Consider the following 9893-nt stretch of genomic DNA (forward strand, 5'->3'; position numbering starts at 1 on the left):
ATTAAAAAATAATAGTTAATAAATAAAATTTAAAAGAACTGATTCTGATCCCCAACATGCAGGTGGTTAAGTATTCACTGTTGTGTTATCCATGGCAGGATCAGCCTGTACAGCTGCAGTTGACACAGGATGAGCCCAGCAACCTGCAGGTTACACATACTGCCTCACAGTCTATGACTGTCATCAGTACCCTGACATCTCTGACATCTACTACAAAAACTGTCTTCTTTGAGGAGTCCAGCCCCATCTTGTTATGTATCAGGAGGACATGCAAATAGGGCCCCCCTCTGCTCATGAAAACCAGCCCAGCCCTGACCCTGCAGCTCAGCAGAGGAGCCCAGCCCTGCATTCCCTGTGTTCCCATTCAGTGACCAGCACTGAACAGACTCACCATGGAGCTGGAGCTGAGCTGGCTTTTCCTTGTTGTGCTTTTAAAAGGTAATTTCTAGAGAAAAGTGTGTGCGTGGACATGAGTGAGAGAGACAATGTGTCAGGTTCCTGATCAGGATTCTCTGTTTGCAGGTGTCCAGTGTGAGGTGCAGCTGGTGGAGTCTGGGGGAGGCTTGGTACAGCCTGGAGGATCCCTGACCCTCTCCTGTGCAGCCTCTGGATTCACCTTCAGTAACTATGGCATTAACTGGGTCCGCCAGGCTCCAGGGAAGGGGCTGGAGTGGGTGGCAGTTATATGGTATGATGGAAGTCAGAAACATTATGTAGACTCCGTGAAGGGCCGATTCACCATCTCCAGAGACAATTCCAAGAACACTTTGTCCCTGCAAATGAACAGTCTGAAAGTGGAAGACACAGGCACCTATTACTGTTCAGCAGGACACAGTGACATAATGATACCATGAGCTCCAACAAAAAGTTCTTTAAGTGTGCTCACAGCCAGCAGGGGCGCTCAAGGCACAAGACCTCTGAGAGCAGAAGCCCAGGATGTGACCGGCAGGGCGGCCGTGTGTTGTCTCTTCATATCACAGAACAGCTCCTCTCTACAGGGAGGGCGTGAGCTAATCTTTAAAGTCTCCAAATAGAAACAATTCTGTTCTCTTGCTGTGACGTCTACTTCCAAATAGAGGGTGCACGTTACCTGACAAGATGCAGAGCATCACATAGGGCAGAAGTCACTGTGCTGTGGACCCAGGATCAGATCCCGAGGATGCTCAGGCACCCTGGAGAGTGATATCTCCTAGACTCAGGGCAGAGCATCACTGAGATTCTCTGGCCAGAAGAGGATTTGAGACTCAGGTTGATATCTGCATGTAGAACTGGGAGCAGGGGAACCTGAAGGTGACTGAGTCTTCCCTTGTGAACACAAACCATGTCATGAAATTCATGAGCAGCTGCTGGAATCCATGTCTCGCAGCACTGTGACCTCTGGAGTCACAGGAGAGGGGAAGGGCATTCCAGGGAAATATGTGTTCTGGATGCTAACAGAAACGGTTTCAGCTGTAAAATTATGAAAGTTGTTTATAAGGCAGGCCTGCTGTCAGAAAACAATGACAGCTTTCACTGTCACCTCTGTGGTTAAACAGTGAATGTACCCTCCTGCTAGAATTTAATGAGTTTCTCTCCAACTGCACAGATCTCAATGAGAAGATATCTGGTCTAATCCAGAGTTGTTGTCTCCTAGGAAAGAGCAAAGACTGACCAATTGTGCAGGAGGGAGGAACTCACCCTGTGCTCCACAGACCTGCAGTGCCTCATGAAGCAATACAGATTCAGAACGATGTCCCATGGGGAGGCCCTGCAGCTGAGCCACTGCACCTTGATGGTCAGGTCTAACTGTGGGTTCAGATGGGGGACCCCTGCCAGCCTGTCACAACTGTCTGCAAGGAGCAACTCATGTCCGATGAACGCAGCGACACCTTGTTAACCCGTTTCCTAACACTGCTGTGTCATTGTCTTCTGCTGGTGTTAGAACATGTTACTAGTTAATCTTCTAAACCATCTTTAGAACTAATATAGGAAAACAAATATCAGAAAAAAATCATCTTTGGTATGGTATATGTCTTGTATGAATAATAGTTGAGCATCCAGGATTCTGAGGACACCCACAATGGAATCCCTCTCTGGGTGATGCTAAACTAAAGGAAAGCCCCTAATATAGTAACTGTCTTTCCAACGTAAGTAAGGACAATTGCCTTTTTTCTACCCATTCGTTAGTAGCTTAATAAGCTTGTTTTCAAATTGACACATCTCAGAAGAGGAAATTTCAACTGAGAAATTTCCTAAACCATATTGGCCTACAGGTATGTCTGTGGGGGCATTTTCTTAATTGCTTGTTGAGGTAGAAAGATGCAACCCCTTGTGGGTGACAAGACCCCTGTGTTGGTGGGCCCGCACTGTGTAAGAAAGGTAGCTGAGCAAGCCAGTAACCATCATTCTTCCGTGGTCTGTGCTTCGATTCCTTCCTCCAAGTTCCTGCCTTGAGATCCTGCCCTGACTTCCTTCCATGATGTACTGTAATCTGTAAGATGAAATAAACAATTTCCTTCCCAAGTTGGTTTTGGTAAGAGTGCTTTATCACAGCAACAGAAAGCAAAATAGAACAATCCCTTCATCTTCCCTAAGGCCTAATGCTTGCATTGGTATTAAATGCAGGCAGGAGTTGTTTGGAAAAGCTTGGCTCGTGGTTACTTCTGCTCCTGCAAAGCGATCTCTTTCTGCTAGCTAATTCTGACCTTTAGTCATTTCTACCAGGAAAGGAAAATCCACCCACAACCATCATGGTATAAAGATGGAAGCCCAGGCAGGCGGTCGATGAGAGTTCATCACTGCAGGCTTTTTAAAGCTGGAGCCAGCAGCCAGAGCTTGTCCTCCTGTGTGAAGACAGTGGCGGAGGCAGCCCACTGACAGAAATCATAGGACCAGGTTTTAAGAAATGAGCCATTTCTACAGTTCCATACACTGTCAGAATTTTACTGACCCAACATTTCTAGTGAGCAGACTAAGATCTGGTACCTTCCAATCTCCACCTCAGTCACTGACCCTCCTAACCTGGTACCATGCTGCTCTGACCCTCAGAGGAGAGCACAGAGAAATCCTGTGATCAGAGTCATAGTCCTATCACATGAGGTATAAAGTGATATACAGACACTCCTGAACAGATAGTTGTGTTAATGTATCACATCCCAAAGGGGCAGAGAAAATTTCCAAGCATGGGATGGTGTAAAACATTAGAGACACCAGGAGCTCAGGGAATTCTTCCCCAGCTGAAGTCAACCCAACCCACAAAGTCTCATAAAGTCTGTGAAACCCTAAAGAAGGACATCAGGCCACAGGCAGAAGAAATCCCTGGGGTAGTTCATGACTTAGGCACGTGACAGAAACAAGCATGTTCCTCAGTTCTGGAGAGACACCATCTGAAAGGGACTCCTAGTGAAGGAGCATTTGTCTGACACTTTTCTGCACAGGTTGCTATTCATAAAATAAACTCACACCCACAAAAGAAAGCCTGTCTCAGTCAGAAGATTAATCAGCTCTGCGTCCTGATCCCTGCACCCAAGTTAGCATCACTCTCCAGCCTAGTAAGTTAGACCCGCCTCACACTGTCCTCAGCCCTACCTTGCCATAGGCCCCCATCCTGATCTGCCTTCCAGAGACCTATGTCCTACCCTGGTAAGTCAGACCCTGACCACTTCGACTTGACTCCCCAGCACCTTGACCTGCTCCATCATCTCTCTCTACACTGTGCCCCTTCCAGCCAAGGCATGTCTAGGCCTGCTCCTGCTCTTCCTGCCAGGGATCTCTGGACTAGCCTCCTAACCCAGACCCCACTGGACCTGATCTCCTACATTCAGACTAGCTGCCCCGACCCCAGCCTTAGCCCTATGAACCATACCCCCTTTCTTCCTGCCTGAGACTTCTGCACTAGCCTGTCAGAACCCAGACACTGGACCCCCACAGCCTTGAATTCCCTTTGCCCCAGCAGAGAGCACTTCATTAATCTTGTCCCACCAATAAAAACATCAAAAGTTGGGACTGGAGAGATAGCTCAGAGGTAAAGAGCACTGGCTATTCTTGCAGAAGACCCAGATTCAAATCCCAGCTCCTACATGGTGGCTAACAACCATCCATAACTCCAGTTCCAGGGGATCCAACACCCTCTTCTGTCCTCCACAGGAACTGCATGACATGGGTGCACTTATACACATGCAGGCATAACTCTCATACACATAAAATAAAAATAATTAAATCAAAAAAAATTTAAATCAAAACTGAGACCCTGAAGCACACACCAAGTATTCCTACCTAGGCAAAAGGCAACCAAGTGACATCAACAAGAGACCCAAACTTTGATTAAACAAAAGCAGACTCAAATTTCACATCAGACACATAACAAAAAAAAAATACGTAGCCCAAAGCACAATGCAAAAACACAAGTAATACAAAAAACAAAGATAATATGCCCCCAACAAAATCCGCCAGAAGTGTACTACAACAAGAACCGCTTAGAAGACCCTCAGGACACAGAATTTTAAAAAACAGTCATAAACATGATCAAAGAAAGAACACACAGACAACTCAAAGTACTCAGAGTGGATAGGAATAAACTCTTAGCTGAAGCTCAAAAATTAAAAATATATGACTGAATGAAATGACCAAAAAAAAAAAAAAAAACCAACCTCAGGGCTTTAAGACATGAATGACTACCCAGGAGGTTACAGAAACTAAACAAATGACAGTATAACTATGGAAACACAAAATGGGACCAAGAACACAAATTAAAATGGTAGTAATACACATCTTTCAACAAAAACTGTAAATGTTAAAGGTCAGACTCCCCAGTCAAAAGACACAGGTTAGTGGAATGGATTAATAACAAAATTCATCTTTTTTTGTCTGCAAGAAACTCATCTCACCTTCAAGGATAAGCACTACCTTAGGGTGAAAGGATGGAAAAAATATTCCAAGCAAATGGCACTAAGAAACAAACAAAAGTTGCAATTTTAATATGTGACAAAATAGACTTCAAATTAAAACTAATGAGAAAAGATAAAGAGGGTCACTTCGTTCTGATCAAAGGAACAATTGACCAAGAAGATACTACAGTCATGAATGTATATGCACCAAACTCTGGTGCACCCAGCTTCAGAAAAACAGTACTACAGGACAATAAAACACAGATTAACACCAAGTTGGTAATAGTTGCTGACTTCAAACCCCACTATCTCCAACAGATAGGTCAACCAGACAAAGAATAAACAGAGAGACGTCTGAATTAAATGACATCATACATCAAATGTACCTAACAGGTACCTACCAAATATTCCACCCAAGCACCAAAGAATACACTTTCTATTCAGCACCCCACACAAGGTTCTCTAAAACTGATCACATACTGGGGCACAAAAAAACCTCAACAAATACAAAAAATATTGAAATAATTCCATGCATTCTATCAGACAACACAATAAAGCTCAAAATCACCAGCTTAAAAAAAGCTCTAGTAACAAAAACCTCATGGAGATTAAACAACCTGCTTAGTTCTGAATGGGTCAAAGAAGAAATTAATAAATAAAGGTATTCCTGGAACTAAATGGAAATAATAATACAACACAGCAAATCCCCTGGTACACTTTGAAAGCAGTCCTAGGAGAGAAGTATGTAGCTCTAAGTGCCTACATTAAAAAGTCAAAAAGAATACAAATAGATGATTTAACAGTACAACTCAAGACTCAGGGAAGGCAAGAACAAACCAGAGCCAAACCCAGCCTGTGAGAAGAAATAACAAAAATCAAAGCAGAAACTAATGAAATAGAAACAAAGAAAACAACACAAAAAATTAATGAATCTAAGAACTGGTTCTTGGAAAAGGTAAATGAGATGGAAAGACCCTTAGACCAGTTAACCAAAAGAAAGAAAGAGCAAATCCAAATGAACAGAATCAGAAATGAAAGGGGAAACATCACAACAGGCAGGCAGGCACACACAGAGACACACAGAGACACACAGAGACACACACACACAGAGACACACACACACACACACACAGCAGGCACACACAGAGACACACAGAGACACACAGAGACACACACACACACACACACACAGACACACACAGACACACACACACACACACACACACACACACATACACACACACACACACAGATCCAGAACATTATACGGGGATAATTTAAAAAACTTTTCTCTATTAAACTTGAAAATCTAAAAGAAAAGAATGAATTACTAAATTCCTTCCAGAACATTATACAGGGATAATTTAAAAAACTATTCTCTATTAAACTTGAAAATCTAAAAGAAAAGAATGAATTACTAAATTCCTAGAAATCACCAAAACTAAATTAAGAAAAGATCAACAGTTCAAACAGACCCATAACAAACTGAAACAGTAACACAAAACCTCCCAACTACAAAAGGCCTAGGCCCAGAGAGATTCACAGCAGAATTCTACCAAACACTCCCAGAAGATACACAGCCAGTTCTTCTTAAATTACTCAAAAGAACAGAAACAGGGAGAACTCCCAAACTCCTTCTATGAAGCCAGTATCACTCTAACACCAAAATCAGGTAAAGTCACAACAAAAAAGAAAACTACAGGCCCAGATCCTTAATGAACACAGATGTGAAAATTCTCAACAAAATATTCACAAACGACATATGGACACACATTGTAGTGGGTGACCTTGCACAAGGGGACACCTGTGTACAAATGCTTGACCAAATAGGCCTTAATATATACGACAGAATGCATGAAATCAGGTGGGAAGGGGTGATGCATAAGGGGGAGGAGGTCTAAATTTGATTAACATGTCATATGAAATTCACAAAAACTCAAAAAATTTACAAAAAGATCATCCACCATGATCAGCTTTATTTCAGACATGCATGGATGGTTCAATATACATAGGTCAATTAATATGTAAGTCAATTACAATAAATTGACTTATATGGCCATCTCAATAGATGCAGAAAGGACTTTTGACAACATCCAACATACATTTAGGTAAAAATCCTAGAGGGAATTGGACCAGAAGGTACATACCTCAGTATAATTAAAACTATATACAAAAAAAAAACTATAGTCAAAATAAGTATAAATGAACAAAAACTGGAAGCATTCCCATTAAAATCAGGAACCAGACAAGGCTGTCAACTGTCTCCACTCCTCTTCAATACAGTGCTTGAAACTCTTGCTAGAACAGTAAGGAGAGAAAAGGAAATTGAAGGGTTACTACTTGGAAAATAAGAGGTCAAAATATCCCTGTTTTTAGACTATATAATGTTATACAAGAGTGATATCAAAAAATCCACCGGAAAATGTCTTGAAATGATCAACACTGTGGCAAGTTACAAAATCAATTCTAAAAAATCGGTAGCCTTCCTGTACACCAATAACAAGCAACTGGGCAAAGAGTTCATGGAAACCCGTCAGTTCACAGTAGTCTCAAAAAAATCTGCGAATAAACCTTACCAAAGACATGAAAGACTCTGCCCGTTTCCCCAGCTCTGTGCTGGCTTTTGTCCTACTGAGTTTGCGTTGGTTACTCATGCACCACCCTGGCTCAAACAATCTTTTTTGCCCCCTCTTCTGCAGAGGTCCTTGAGCCCTGGGTGGGTGAGGTTTAATATGAGTCCTATCCAGGGACAAGCACTCTGCAGTCTCTTTTTCTCTACACTTTGGCCAGTTGTGGCCGTCTTGACTCATCACCCTCGGTAGCATGAGGAAGTTTCACTGGTGACAGTGGAGGGATGCGTTGGTCTGTGTGATCTGCTTATACCACTGCTTGGCATGTTCACAAAGATCTCATTCTACTGCAGAGATACACGTACACCCGAATTTGTTGCTATTCTTTTCACAATAGCTGAGAAATGGAAACGAACTAAATGTCCCTCAGCAGGTGAACGGATAATGAAAATGAGGTGCACTTACACAATGCAGTTCTACTCGGTGGTAAAGAAAGAGAAAATAGTGAAATTTCCAGGGAAATGGATGGAGCTCAAAGGTGCTGTGCTAAGTGAAGTCACACAGACTCAGAAAAACAAGCAACAGATGTGCTTTCGCATTTGTGGATCAAATCCTTACATGTGAGTTATCCGGACGGAACCACAAAGGCCAGAGAAAATGGAAACAAGAAGGGAGAGGGGGAGAAAGAGCCCGAAAGAGACGGACAGGAGGAGGCAGACGTCTCTGGATTTTTTTCATTTGAGAGACTTTCCCTTTTTTCAGTAACATGTATTCCTAGATAATTCATATTTGGAGTTCTTTGAATGAGATTTTTCCTGATTTACTGACCTATGAGTTCATTGTTCCCATATAGGAAGGATTCTGGTCTTTTTATTCTGGTTGTGTATCATGAAACTTAACTGAAAATGTTCATAGTTTTCCAGTAGACTGGGTATTTTAAAAATAGAATTACTGGGGCTGGAGAGCGGTTAAGAGCACTGGCTGCTCTTGCAGAGAACCCGAGTTCTATTCCCAGCACCCACATGGTGGCTACGAACCATCCCTAACTCCAGTTCCAGGGGACTCTGAAGCCCTCTACTGACCGTGGCATTGCATGACCCGGGTGCACTCCCATACATGCAAGCAATACACTCACACATAAAATAAAAAGAATAATAATAATGAAACATGTTTTAGAATTATGGCATCACACGTAGGACTACTTCGGCTTCTCCCTCTCCTAGTTCTATCCTCTGGTGCTGTCTCTTGTCCTTCACACACTTTATCTCATATGAGAGCAGAGGATCGGCATCCCTGCCTCACTCCTGATTGTAGAGGAAACGCCCTCACTTTGTCTCCATCACATATAATGTTGGCTCTAGGTTTCCTGTATGGAGCCTTTATTATTTTAAGATACGGTCTGTCTCCAGGACTTCTACTATGAAGGCAAGTTGAACTTTGTCGAAAGGGTTTTCAGCTTCAATTGAGACAATTTATGTGGGTTTTGTCCTTATATGCCTCCAAAGACAGCCTTACTTCAGAAATAAATAAATAAAATTCAGTAAAATTTCAAGTTTCGCTTCATAGGGATCTTACAAAGAACATCTGAGTTGGTCCAGGACCTGCATCATGTTAGAAGAGGCTGTTCCCAGCACTGAGGACCACAGGCCCAGGCAGTGAGGGAGACACAGGATGGCCTGAGCTTCTGTACAGAAAAGTAAGTCCTTGTGAGAGAGTTTAATTTCCCATTCTTCTGAGTACACTAGTACACACAGGACACATCTATCATGGGGACATTAGTAAACAAAGAATGCTAGGTAATTTATTCTTAAACATTCTGTTGAATCATGTGTATGCCTTGTGTTTGTTTGGGTATTTGAAGGTGACTGCAGGTCCCTGTAGAAGACAGAGATGTGAGTTGGTCCAGGACCTGCATCATGTTAGAAGAGGCTGTTCCCAGCACTGAGGACCACAGGCCCAGGCAGTGAGTTAGACACAGGATGGCCTGAGCTTCTGTACGGAAAAGCAAGTCCTTGTGAGAGAGTTTAATTTCCCATTCTTTTGAGTACACTAGTACACACAGGACACGTCTATCATGGGGACGTTAGTAAACAAAGAATGCTAGGTAATTTATTCTTAAACATTCTGTTGAATCATGTGTGTGCCTTGTGTTTGTTTGGGTATTTGAAGGTGACTGCAGGTCCCTGTAGAGGACAGAGATGTCTGATTCACCTGGAGCTGTATTTACATGCAGTTGTGAGACATTTGATTTGGGTTCTAGGCATGAAATCCAGTTTCTTGGGAGAGTAGTGAGTGCTCTTAACCTGCTGAGCCATCTCTGCAATACAGTGTAGTAAATTCTCAACAAGTAAATGGTACGTACAGAGCTCCCATGTTGTCTAAAATTATGTGACTGTCATCAGTGTCTCTGACGTCTGTGAGCTCTGAGCTCTAAGTTCTTTCAGAGTTCCAACCCGAG

At 42.7% G+C, this 9893-nt stretch overlaps 1 pseudogene across 1 annotated transcript; it reads left to right on the plus strand.

Moving 5' to 3' along the window:
- Positions 1-327: 327 nt before the first annotated feature.
- Positions 328-1034, plus strand: LOC115066754 (annotated as a pseudogene). Its single transcript, XR_003848484.1, has 2 exons — positions 328-438; positions 523-1034. The product of XR_003848484.1 is annotated as an immunoglobulin heavy variable 3-33-like (transcript).
- Positions 1035-9893: the final 8859 nt, after the last annotated feature.

Source organism: Nannospalax galili, unplaced genomic scaffold (assembly GCF_000622305.1).
Source record: "Nannospalax galili isolate Female #2095 unplaced genomic scaffold, S.galili_v1.0 scaffold1152, whole genome shotgun sequence".
NCBI lineage: Eukaryota > Metazoa > Chordata > Mammalia > Rodentia > Spalacidae > Nannospalax > Nannospalax galili.